Raw genomic sequence first — 11081 nt, forward strand, 5'->3', positions numbered from 1 at the left:
ATAGTGCCGTATTATCATCACCCCCAGCATTGCCGCCTGGCAAAACAGTGCCGTATTATCATCACCCCCAGCATTGCCGCCTGGCACTATAGTGCCGTATTATCATCACCCCCAGCATTGCCGCCTGGCACTATAGTGCCGTATTATCATCACCCCCAGCATTGCCGCCTGGCACTATAGTGACGTATTATCATCACCTCCAGCATTGGTGCCTGGCACTATAGGGCCGTATTATCATCACCCCCAGCATTGCCGCCTGGCACTATAGTGCCGTATTATCATCACCCCCAGCATTGCCGCCTGGCACTATAGTGCCGTATTATCATCTCCCCCAGCATTGCCGCCTGGAACTATAGTGCCGTATTATCATCACCCCCAGCATTGCCGCCTGGCACTATAGTGCGTTTTATCATCAACGCCAGCATTGCCGCCTGGCACTACAGTGCCGTATTATCATCACCCCCAGCATTGCCGCCTGGCACTACACTGCCGTATTATCATCACCCCCAGCATTGCCGCCTGGCACTATAGTGCTGTATTATCATCACCCCCAGCATTGCCGCCTGGCACTATAGTGCCATATTATCATCACCGCCAGCATTGCCGCCTGGCACTACAGTGCCGTATTATCATCACCCGAAGCATTGCCGCCTGGCACTATAGTGCCGTATTATCATTACCCCCAGCATTGCCGCCTGGCACTACAGTTCCGTATTATCATCACCCCCAGCATTGCCGCCTGGCACTTCAGTGCCGTATTATCATCACCCCAAACATTGCCGCCTGGCACTATAGTGCCGTATTATCATCACCCCCTGCATTGCCGCCTGGCACTATAGTGACGTATTTTCATCACCCCCAGCATTGCCGCCTGGCATTATAGTGCCGTATTATCATCACCCCCAGCTTTGCCGCCTGGCATTATAGTGCCATATTATCATCACCCCCAGCATTGACGCCTGGCACTAGAGTGCCGTATTATCATCACCCCCAGCATTGCCGCCTGGCACTATAGTGCCGTATTATCGTCACCCCCAGCATTGCCGCCTGGCACTATAGTGCTGTATTATCACCCCCAGCATTGCCGCATGGCACTATAGTGCCGTATTATCATCACCCCCAGCAATTCCGCTTGGCACTATAGTGCCGTATTATCATCACCCCCAGCAATGCCGCCTGGCACTATAGTGCCGTATTATCATCACCCCCAGCATTGCCGCCTGGCACTATAGTGCCGTATTATCATCACCCCCAGCATTGCCGCCTGGCACTTCAGTGCCATAATTTCATCACCCCAAACATTGCCGCCTGGCACTATAGTGCCGTATTATCATCACCCCCAGCAATGCCGCCTGGCACTATAGTGCTGTATTTTCATCACCCCCAGCATTGCCGCCTGGCACTATAGTGCTGTATTATCATCACCCCCAGCATTGCCGCCTGGCACTATAGTGCCGTATTATCATCACCCCCAGCATTGCCGCCTGGCACTATAGTGCCGTATTATCATCACCCCCAGCATTGCCGCCTGGCACTATAGTGCTGTATTATCACCCCCAGCATTGCTGCATGGCACTACATTGCCGTATTATCATCACCCCCAGCATTGCCGCCTGGCACTATAGTGCCGTATTATCATCGCCCCAGCATTGCCGCCTGGCAGTATAGTGCCGTATTATCATCACCCCCGGGTGCCAGTAAGGTTGGGGGAATAGATTTGCACATGGGCCCACCGGGGGATTCCCCTGTTACCCTATGGGCCAGTCCGAGCCTGTATGGGAGCCATAAATGAGCATGACGTTCTCCGCACACTCTTATTCCAGATTTGCAGGGATTTATTTCAAGTCAAAGCAGGCAAAAATGCTATACAACCGCTCTGCCCACCAAATCTGAGACAAAGATGGAGTGCAGGGCGGTGATCACCATTTTACATTAACCTTTTTGGTGCTGTTTGGCTGAATAACAGTTTCTGTCCAATCAATGCCAAAGGGGTTAATCAGGTGAGGTGACATCGCAATCAACCCACCCATTGTGACCGCTGTGATTTTTGTTGTGTCACACAGCACCGATCACAGCATGTCACTTTTTTTTTTTTTTTACTAACTTTGTCACATTGCTGTGATTCTCTGGCAGAACTGACCAGCCAATCACAGCAGTCGCTAATATGGGGGGATGGTACAGACCCCTGGGGTGAGGTGCAGGGATGTTTGCTGTCAGTGACAGCAGCCATCTTAACCCGGTCACCGCACGATGCAGCATGGTGACCGTAAATAGCAGCGCCGTACTAGTACTGCGGTTTGCAGTACTAGTATGGCAAATGTAGGGAAGGGGTTAAATATATCTCGCTAGGAATGCTTTACTCCACCATAGGTGGGTGCGTTTGTTGAGTAATTCCTTGTATTTATTAGTTAAATCAGTAGTGTCCCTGGATTTCAAGTCTAAAAAACTACCCGATCCCTCAATAAAGACCTTGTCCAATCGTGTAAGCCGCGCTTTTTCATTGTTTGCAGTAATCCATCTGTTCTGAGATGGTTACTGTGAAAACACAGAGCATAACGACATGATATCGTCAAAATAGAAAACCTATTAAAGATCAAGAATATACAGTATCATAAGGTCCTATGCCTTGTTTAACCCCTTCCCGCAAACAGCAGTACTAGTATGGCGCAGTGATCGCACGGCCTCACGCTGAGGACTCCGGTGATCGGGTGCAGGTGTCAGCTGTATGTGACAGCTGACACCCTGCAGCAACGCCCACGATCGGTGCTAGGACCGATCGTGGGCATGTAACCACTGATGCCGCTGTCAGTAGTGACAGCGACCTAGAGGGGCATCGCGCAGGGAGGGGTCTTTTATTACATGGATGATCTAGGCATTGCACTATTGTGCACAATAAAGATTTTAACGAATTAAAAATAAATCCAACTGATCACATCCCCAGGGATACTCCTAACAGAGTACAGAAATTACATAGGAAAGAAATATGCTGGATATACAGAGTTAATACCATAAAACCGCATGGTCTAAATGAAATTACAGAGGAGTTTTTTATAATAATTCTCATCCCTTGTAGCGAATAATATTTATTATTTCTTTTAATCAGTGCTGTGTATGCATCTGTGACTTCTATAAGAGATTGTAAATGATTTTATATGGATTTGTCAATGATATTATATCATGTTCATATACTCATCTGATACAACGGATCTTCCATTGTTAGTACCACTTCAAACTACGACTTTCAATGTAAATGGTTGTTCTAAATGAATTGCTTATAAATAATGATATTGTAGACATTTGAACAAGGGGTTCCTGGTGTAATGTGTGAGGTGCGGGCTGTTTTTTAGCTGTTGTTTTTGCCTGGTGCGCTGCTGGGGATTGATCTCCGGTCCTCTTTGCTCTTTCCTTTTGTGACCTTTTCCTCTGCTCCATTATTCCTGATGGTGGTAATCTCAACCTTTTAAATAAATTTTTTTTATTTCAAATCACTAATTTTTTATTCAAAATCATCAATTATTATTTTAACTAGTTTTCCGATCTCGAGTTGTGGCTCATTCATTAGATGGGTCTGTGAAACTCGGTCCATACGTAATTTTTTGGAGCAAGTTCTTGCCTGCAGTTGCTCCTTTTCGTTCTTCTTTCTTTTTATTTTCTTCTTTTAAATAAATTCTATAAATCTCTAGAATCTATTTTGTTCCTTTTGACTGTGTTGAATGTTACAACCTGAACTGTCATGTGCTGTGCTAAGTGTCAGAGTCATGAGCTTTGACACTGCTGGACATGTGATTCCCTTTGGCGCCAGATTTGAATGTGGAATCTATTTTAACAGTATGAGGTCATATTGTAGGATTATAGCAGCTCCTGATGAAGGAGTCCTGTAGACTTCGAAACGTGTTGAGAGAGTAAAACGCCATTCTTCACCTTCTACACGTCTGGACCGTTATTTGTACAGCAGCGCGGATGATAACCACAAATCCTCCTGGTTTAATGCTAAAATTCCAGTTGAGAGATGTAAGAAGCTTGTGGATGGTTATAGGAAGTGATTGATTGCAGTTATTTACTCCGAAAGGTGTGCAACTAAATATTAATTTGAGGGCGCCAACAATTTTGTCCAGCTCATTTTGGGGGTTTTGTATGAAATTATGTCCAATTTGTTTTTTTTCTCTGATTTTTTTTATGTTGTTCCAATACACACAAAGGAAATAAACGTGTGTATAACGAAACATGTGTAATGGCGATAATATTCTGGGAGAAATACTTCATTTTCTGGAACAATTTCAAGGATGCTAAAACGTTTGGCCATGATTGTATGTACTGCAGATGCACTGCATGATGACATCACAATAGAACCCTCTGTGACTCGCTGATTCACAATGACTTAGAACACTTGGTGCCACGCTGATGACATCACACAATAGAACCCTCTGAGACACACTGATGATGTCACAATTGACCACAGCGTAAAACTATGTGCAACGGTCTGATCCCAGTGATTTTCTATTGTGCATTGCAGTCACGAGTTGTGTCTTGCAAAGTCTGATATAGAAAGCGATATTTATTTATTATTATCAAGCGATAAGAGAGAGAGAAGAGAGAGAGGAGAAGAGAGAGAGGAGAAGGAAGAGAGAGAAGAGAGAGAAGAGAGAGAAGAGAGAAAGGTAAGTCTGAACTTAATCTAATGAGTTATGTGAGTCTTTCCCAGGGGGAGACACGACCAACAGATAATTATAGAGGGACAGATATAGATTTCCCTATAGAATCATCGCCAATAACAGGAGAGACACATTCTTGTAATCGGCATTAACTGTTTCAGGAAAAGGTCAATATTTCTTCTTCTTCATTTCTCTGATCTCACAGTCAGGTGAAAGCTTGTTTTTTGCGAGATGAGTTGTTGTTTTGAAGAACACCATTCATTTTACCTTTGAAAAAAAAGTTTGCTTTTGTGGACACATTCATGCAAAATATGTATGTTTTTATCTCTTTATGTTTTAATTAGGAACAGGAGATGATTGAAATTTTTATATTTTATTATTTGTATTTTTTTCTTCACCTTTATGTTGATTTTTACCTTATGTTTTTAGTCCCACTAAAGGATGTAAACCTATAATTGTTTGATTGTTTATACTATATACTACAATAACACAGTATTGCAGTATATATAGAAATTAATGTTCCTCCTTATGGATTGACACATTAATGATAGATAGATAGATAGATGGATAGATAGATAGGTAGATATGGGATTTATAGTGCTTCACCACTGATAAAGCTATTATCTTATTTTAGTACCGTATATACTCGAGTATAAGACGAGGCCCCTAATTTTGTCACAAAAAACGTATTGACTCGAGTGTAAGCCTAGGGTGGGAAATGCAGAAGCTACTGGTAAATTTCATAAATAAAAATAGATACCAATAATAGTGAAATTAATTGAGACATCAGTAGGTTAAATGTTTTTAAATATCCATATTTAATCAGGAGTCCCATATAATGCTCCATACAGTTCATGATGGCCCCATAAGATGCTCCATACAAAATACGCCCTATATAATGCGCAATACAGTTCATGATGGCCCCATAAGATGGTCCATACAAAATACGCCCCATATAATGCTCCATAAAGTTCACGATGGACCCCGTAAGATGCTCCATACAAAAATATGCCCCATATAATGCGACACAATTGTTAATGATGGCCCCATAAAATGCTCCATATTAAAATATTCCCCATATAATGCTGCACAAAGGTTAATGATGGCCCCATAAGATGCTCCATATTAAAATATTCCCTGATGGGGACAGGTGAATATTGCATGGCTCACGGCCCCCCCAGTCCTAATCACCATCCAGACACTGCTACATCTCAGTCCCTGCATCTCCGTCCAGGTGCCGGCATCTCTCTTCCTGTCTTCCGGTGCTGAGTGGTCACGTGGTACCGCTCATTAAAGTAATGAATATGCGCTTCACACCTATGTGAGTGGAGACACGTGCATATTCATTACTTTAATGAGTGGTACCAAGTGACCGCTCAGCACTGGAACGAAGACAGGAAGAGAGATGCTGGAGCCCGGACTGAGATGCAGGGACTGATATGCAGCGATGAGGCCAGGAGGGTGAGTATGATGTCTTCTGCTCCCCCATCCCCCCTCCCCCACCGGCAATGACTCATGTATAAGCCGAGAGGGGTATGAAAACACGCTGAAAAGCACAAAAAAGTGCTGAAAATCTCAGCTTATACACGAGTATATACAGTATGTTTGTGCCGCTAAAGTTGTGAAAGTACATGTTTGTATACATATAGGTCAGTATGAGAGTATATGTGTATATACATATATATATACATGATTGTGCCCAGGGGTGAACACTGACAGCTTGGGACCCCTGTTCAAGAAATATGTCTGGGCCTCCCTCCTTTTTTTTACAACAAAGTACTTGTACTTTACATGTCAAATTCTCTTGTTATCTTTGTTATTTTCTGTTTTATTATATACCGTCCTCTCTTGTTAGATAATGTAATGCAATGACGGGTGATGGAGCATGGGAAAGCTTCTATTCTGATGGAGGAGCTGATGGACTGGTCTTCTAGTCAGATGCTGCCCCATCAGCAGTCATTTTATATCTAATAAGAGAGGACTATGTGCTAGGGAGAAGGCGCTGTGACTAACAAAAATAATGAGAATACGCTCTGTAAAGGACGGTGCTATTTATAATAAGTCATGACACTAAGTAATAATGTGATAGCACTGAACATTACAGAGAACACTATATAATAAGGGACAGTGTCATACATAGCTACAGAGGATGCTACATAATAGACGGCGCCATATATAACTAGAGGGTGCTATATATTAAGCGACGGCGCCATATATAACTAGAGGATGCTATATAATTAGGGACAGCGCCATATATAACTAGAGAGGATGCTATGTAATAAGAGATGGCGTTTAATTACATAGTTTACTCTTTTATTATATAAAAGGGGTATTCCCATCTCCACGATCCTATCTCAATATGCAGTAGGTGTAGAAATATTAGCAAATACCTCCAGTTAGGAATGTTGCATATGACATCACAATGGCTTAGAACCCCCGGTGACAGTCTTATGATGTCACAATTGGTGGTCCCTGCGTATACCTATGGACTGCATGATGACATCACAATGACTTAGAACCCTACGTGACAGGCTGATGATGTCACAATTGGCGGTCCCTGTGTATACCTATGGGTGACGGCCTGACCCCAGTCACTTTCTATTGTGCATTGCAGTCACGATTTGTGTGTTGCAAAATTTGTTATAGAAAGCGTTAATTATTTATTATTATCAGCGCCCTCCGTTAGAGAGAGAGAAACGTAAGTCTGAACTTAGCCTAAAGAGTTATAGGAGTCTTTCCCAGGGGGAGACACAACCTGCAGTTGATTATAGAGAGACAGATATAGATTTCCCTATAGAATTATTGATTCTTACCTTATTTTTTAGTTCCCCTAGGGGACTTTAACTTATTATTCTTTGCTTATTATGCCATACACTGCATTATCACTGAGCACCACAGACTGAGACTAATGTAATATTTGTACCATCTTCTGTGTTTTTCTCCAGTGTTTGCAGGGCTCTGTGAACATGACATCTCTCAGTGATTTCACCAAAGTGCCAATTTTAGCTGATGATGTGAAAATAGACATTGACTGTAAAGAGAAGGATGAAAACGGCGAAACACAGGACCTGCACGAGCGGACGGGAGTTTCCAGCAGACGTTCCATCAGCACTGTAGTCATTCTATCCTGCATTAATATAGTTAACACCATGGCTTTCTTCATTGTTGTAGGTAGGTAGGGGCACAGCGGGTTATGTCGGTGGGGCAGGGTGTATAAAGCCCCTCACTGCAACATAAAAGGAAAGAAATCTTCATGGCCAACGAGAAGGCTCGTTAGTTGCTGTGACGTCTCTTCCTGCACTTCTCTGATTACAATAATCACTTGTGTTCCTCTTTTTGTTTTGGCAGGAGCGATGCCTTACCTGAAAGTCGCCTTTAAAATGGATGACAATGGATCCAGCTTTACAAAATCAGGTAACATTTCAATATAAAATCTTATTCTAAAGTGACGAGGACGGGAGAAGTGCTTAAGTGCAACAGTCTAAAAAATCCTCAAATTTAAAAAAATGCAATAATATAGAATTGTTTTTCTTGACCTCTTGTTTTTTCCCTTCCCATTCTAGCATTCACAGTCAGCAATGTCGTGTTTGGTCTAGTCTTTGGATACCTGGGAGACCGCTGGAGCAGGAAACGCATTGCGTGTACAGGCATGGCCGTCCGGTCAGCCATAAGTATCGGCAGGATCTTCGTTCCCAATGAGGTAAACTGAACATGAATTGAACCTGTCAGGTCCTCCACGCCCTCCAACCAGCAGCACTCACTTATCTAGGAGTAAATTCCTGCCTCACCAGCCCTGTAGAATGTTTATCTGTAAAAATGAGGTTAATAAAGCCTTCATATTGTCCCCATTTCCTGTGATAATGGGGGCGCTGACTAGTTGTTGGGTCGTTAGTTGCCCCAGACTAGTCAGCCCTCTTCATGTTATCACGCCCCTGTGGGATTGATAACATAATTTGCAGGAGTTTTTGTCATCGCCAGCTCCTGCACATCCCGCACACGCGCGCTGCACATTTCGGCAGCGTCACTGCACCTCTGCAGCTGGGTGTACGCTACCTGGCTTCAGACGTGCACTGCCCATGACCGGGAGCCATAGTTTGAACTGACGGCCATGCGCACTGCACCTTTGAAGCTGGAGAACTGTACGCCCAGGTCATGGCCGGAAGCTCAGAAGATGACTTCCGGTCATGCGCCTCTGATGCCAGGAAGCATCTGTGGATCTCGATGCCATCATGGAGCGCAATGCACGGAGAGGCCGCGGGTCTCCTGACCCGATCATCACCATCACGCTGTCTGTGCATTGTAGTCCATGATCGGACCATGATCCACAGACGTCTGCAGGAGCTGTAAAGCCTCTCACCTGTTTGTATCTAGATCAGTATTTGCAAACCACAAGCAGGAGCGGCTCAAAATTAGGGAAAGTTACAAATCTTTCTATTATGGTATTTCTTTAGATGTGTAAGAAAACGTTCTTGAATAGTCACTGAATATCTTTCTGTGTTTTCACAGTATTTTCCAGTTTTTCTGTTGATGAATGGACTGCTGGGAGCAGCACAGGCAAGCTTTAGAATTACTGCCCCCTCAATCATTGCCGACCTGTATGTGGGAGACCGGCGCAGCCGCGCGCTTTACTGCTATTACGTGGCAGGATTTATTGGCAGGTGAGTGTGGACCTATTGATTAGAGGAATTCCGACAAGGCGGACTTGTGGACTTTCTCCGGCCGCCCAGATTGTGCTCTGCAGATGCATGCATGTACAAGACATATGGATGGCATCTTACAAAACCCCCCGCAAGTAATGAGGAATCCTTAATCAGAAAGGAGGAGCCGGAGAAAGACACTCGCACATGTATATGTTTCTGTGTGTGCAGAAATGATGACAACTTTGTTTTTGTTTATTACAGTGGTCTTGGTTACATCATTGGCTCTGAAGTTACAAGGGCATTCTCTGGCGACTGGCGAATAGCCTTTCTGGTAAGTAATAGGTCTGAGGGATCTTGTGGACAAACTGTGAATCTTAATTATAACTCCTATATGGTTTTAAAGGGAATCTGCCAGTATATTTTTATCATTTAATCTGAGAGCAAGGCCTCTGTAGGGGCAGAGGACCTGATTCCTGCGATGTGTTACTTACTGCTCTTTACAGTTGTTTAGAAAAAAAATCACTGTTTTATCAGCAGGAAATTATGAGGAGGGGACTAGTTGTCTCATGCCACATAGTCCTCCTGCTCTGTGTAACCCCTTCCCCCACTGATTGGTAGCTTTCTGCCTATATACATTGTACACAGAAAAAGCTGGTGTAGGCGGGGTTATAAAGGGCTCAACATTCAGAGTTCTGCCAGATCTGCATCAGAAAAAAACAGAGATTTTATCAAAACTACACCAAGCAGAGCAACAAGTGACATATCGCTGGATTAGGGGTCTCTGTCCCTACATTATGTTGCTCACATATCTGCAGAAAACACCTGGTGATAGATTCCATTTAATTCCCTTTAGTCTTTTCTTCTGATGACACCTCTGTATTTGTAATATGTGATGTCTCCTTCTTCGTCTACGCAGATCTCCCCTGTTCTGGGTATGATAGGACTCCTGTTCATGGGTGTGATTGTAAAAGAGCCGACCAGAGGAGCTGCAGAGGGAAATAACAGCAAACCGCTGAGCTCCAGAGCATGGATTTCAGATGTAAAAAATCTAATTAAAAAGTAGGTATTTTCTGTGCACTGATTGATGTCACTGATCTACCCCGTGACTTCTGTGTTATTTACATTTTTTTTCCCCTTTTCACTTTCTGCAGCCCAAGCTTTATGTTTTGCACTCTTGGGATGCTGACTGTAAAGTTTGCTGCCGGTGCCATCAGCTCCTACGGTCTTATCTTCCTGCACCGTGCCCGGGGTATCATACAAGAGAGCGCACAAAATCAGACTGAAGTCGGCGGTTACTATGACAGGTACAAGTTTACCAAACTTTGATTTGACAATCACTGTTGGGAATTTAATTTTCCCTCTACCCCAGTTTTCCCCTTAAAAAAAAAATTATATTTCAAATGATTATTATATCAAATTATTTATATTTCATTAATTCGAGCTCCTTCACTAATCTCTTTACCACTTTTCTTTGCAGTCTCATCTTTGGGTTAAATTCATGCATCTCTGGCATCTTGGGAGTTGTAATAGGTGTGAAGATAGCAAAAATATATAGGAAGAACAACCCACGTGCCGACCCAATAGTTTGTGCATCCGGCCTGCTCGGCTGCATCGTTTTCTTGGCCTTCGCTCTATTTATGGGAAACATCAGTATCGTGGCCACATATGTAAGTACCTGATGTGTAGATTGCTTTATAACCTTACTGGGTCTCGGAAATAGGACGGATGTAATGAGCGGTAGAAATCATAGACTATGGCGGGGGCTGTCTAGGAATGTATGGAAACTGGG

At 43.5% G+C, this 11081-nt stretch overlaps 1 long non-coding RNA gene across 1 annotated transcript; it reads left to right on the forward strand.

Annotated features, from left to right (window-relative positions):
* The first annotated feature begins 9173 nt into the window (after window positions 1–9173).
* Window positions 9174–10298, forward strand: LOC141076479 (uncharacterized). The gene is made up of 3 exons (XR_012227504.1): window positions 9174–9310; window positions 9554–9623; window positions 10209–10298. It is a non-coding gene; the product is annotated as an uncharacterized lncRNA (long non-coding RNA).
* Window positions 10299–11081: the final 783 nt, after the last annotated feature.

Source organism: Dendrobates tinctorius, unplaced genomic scaffold (genome assembly GCF_039654945.1).
Source record: "Dendrobates tinctorius isolate UK_male_01 unplaced genomic scaffold, ASM3965494v1 ptg000413c, whole genome shotgun sequence".
In the NCBI taxonomy this organism is placed as follows: domain Eukaryota; kingdom Metazoa; phylum Chordata; class Amphibia; order Anura; family Dendrobatidae; genus Dendrobates; species Dendrobates tinctorius.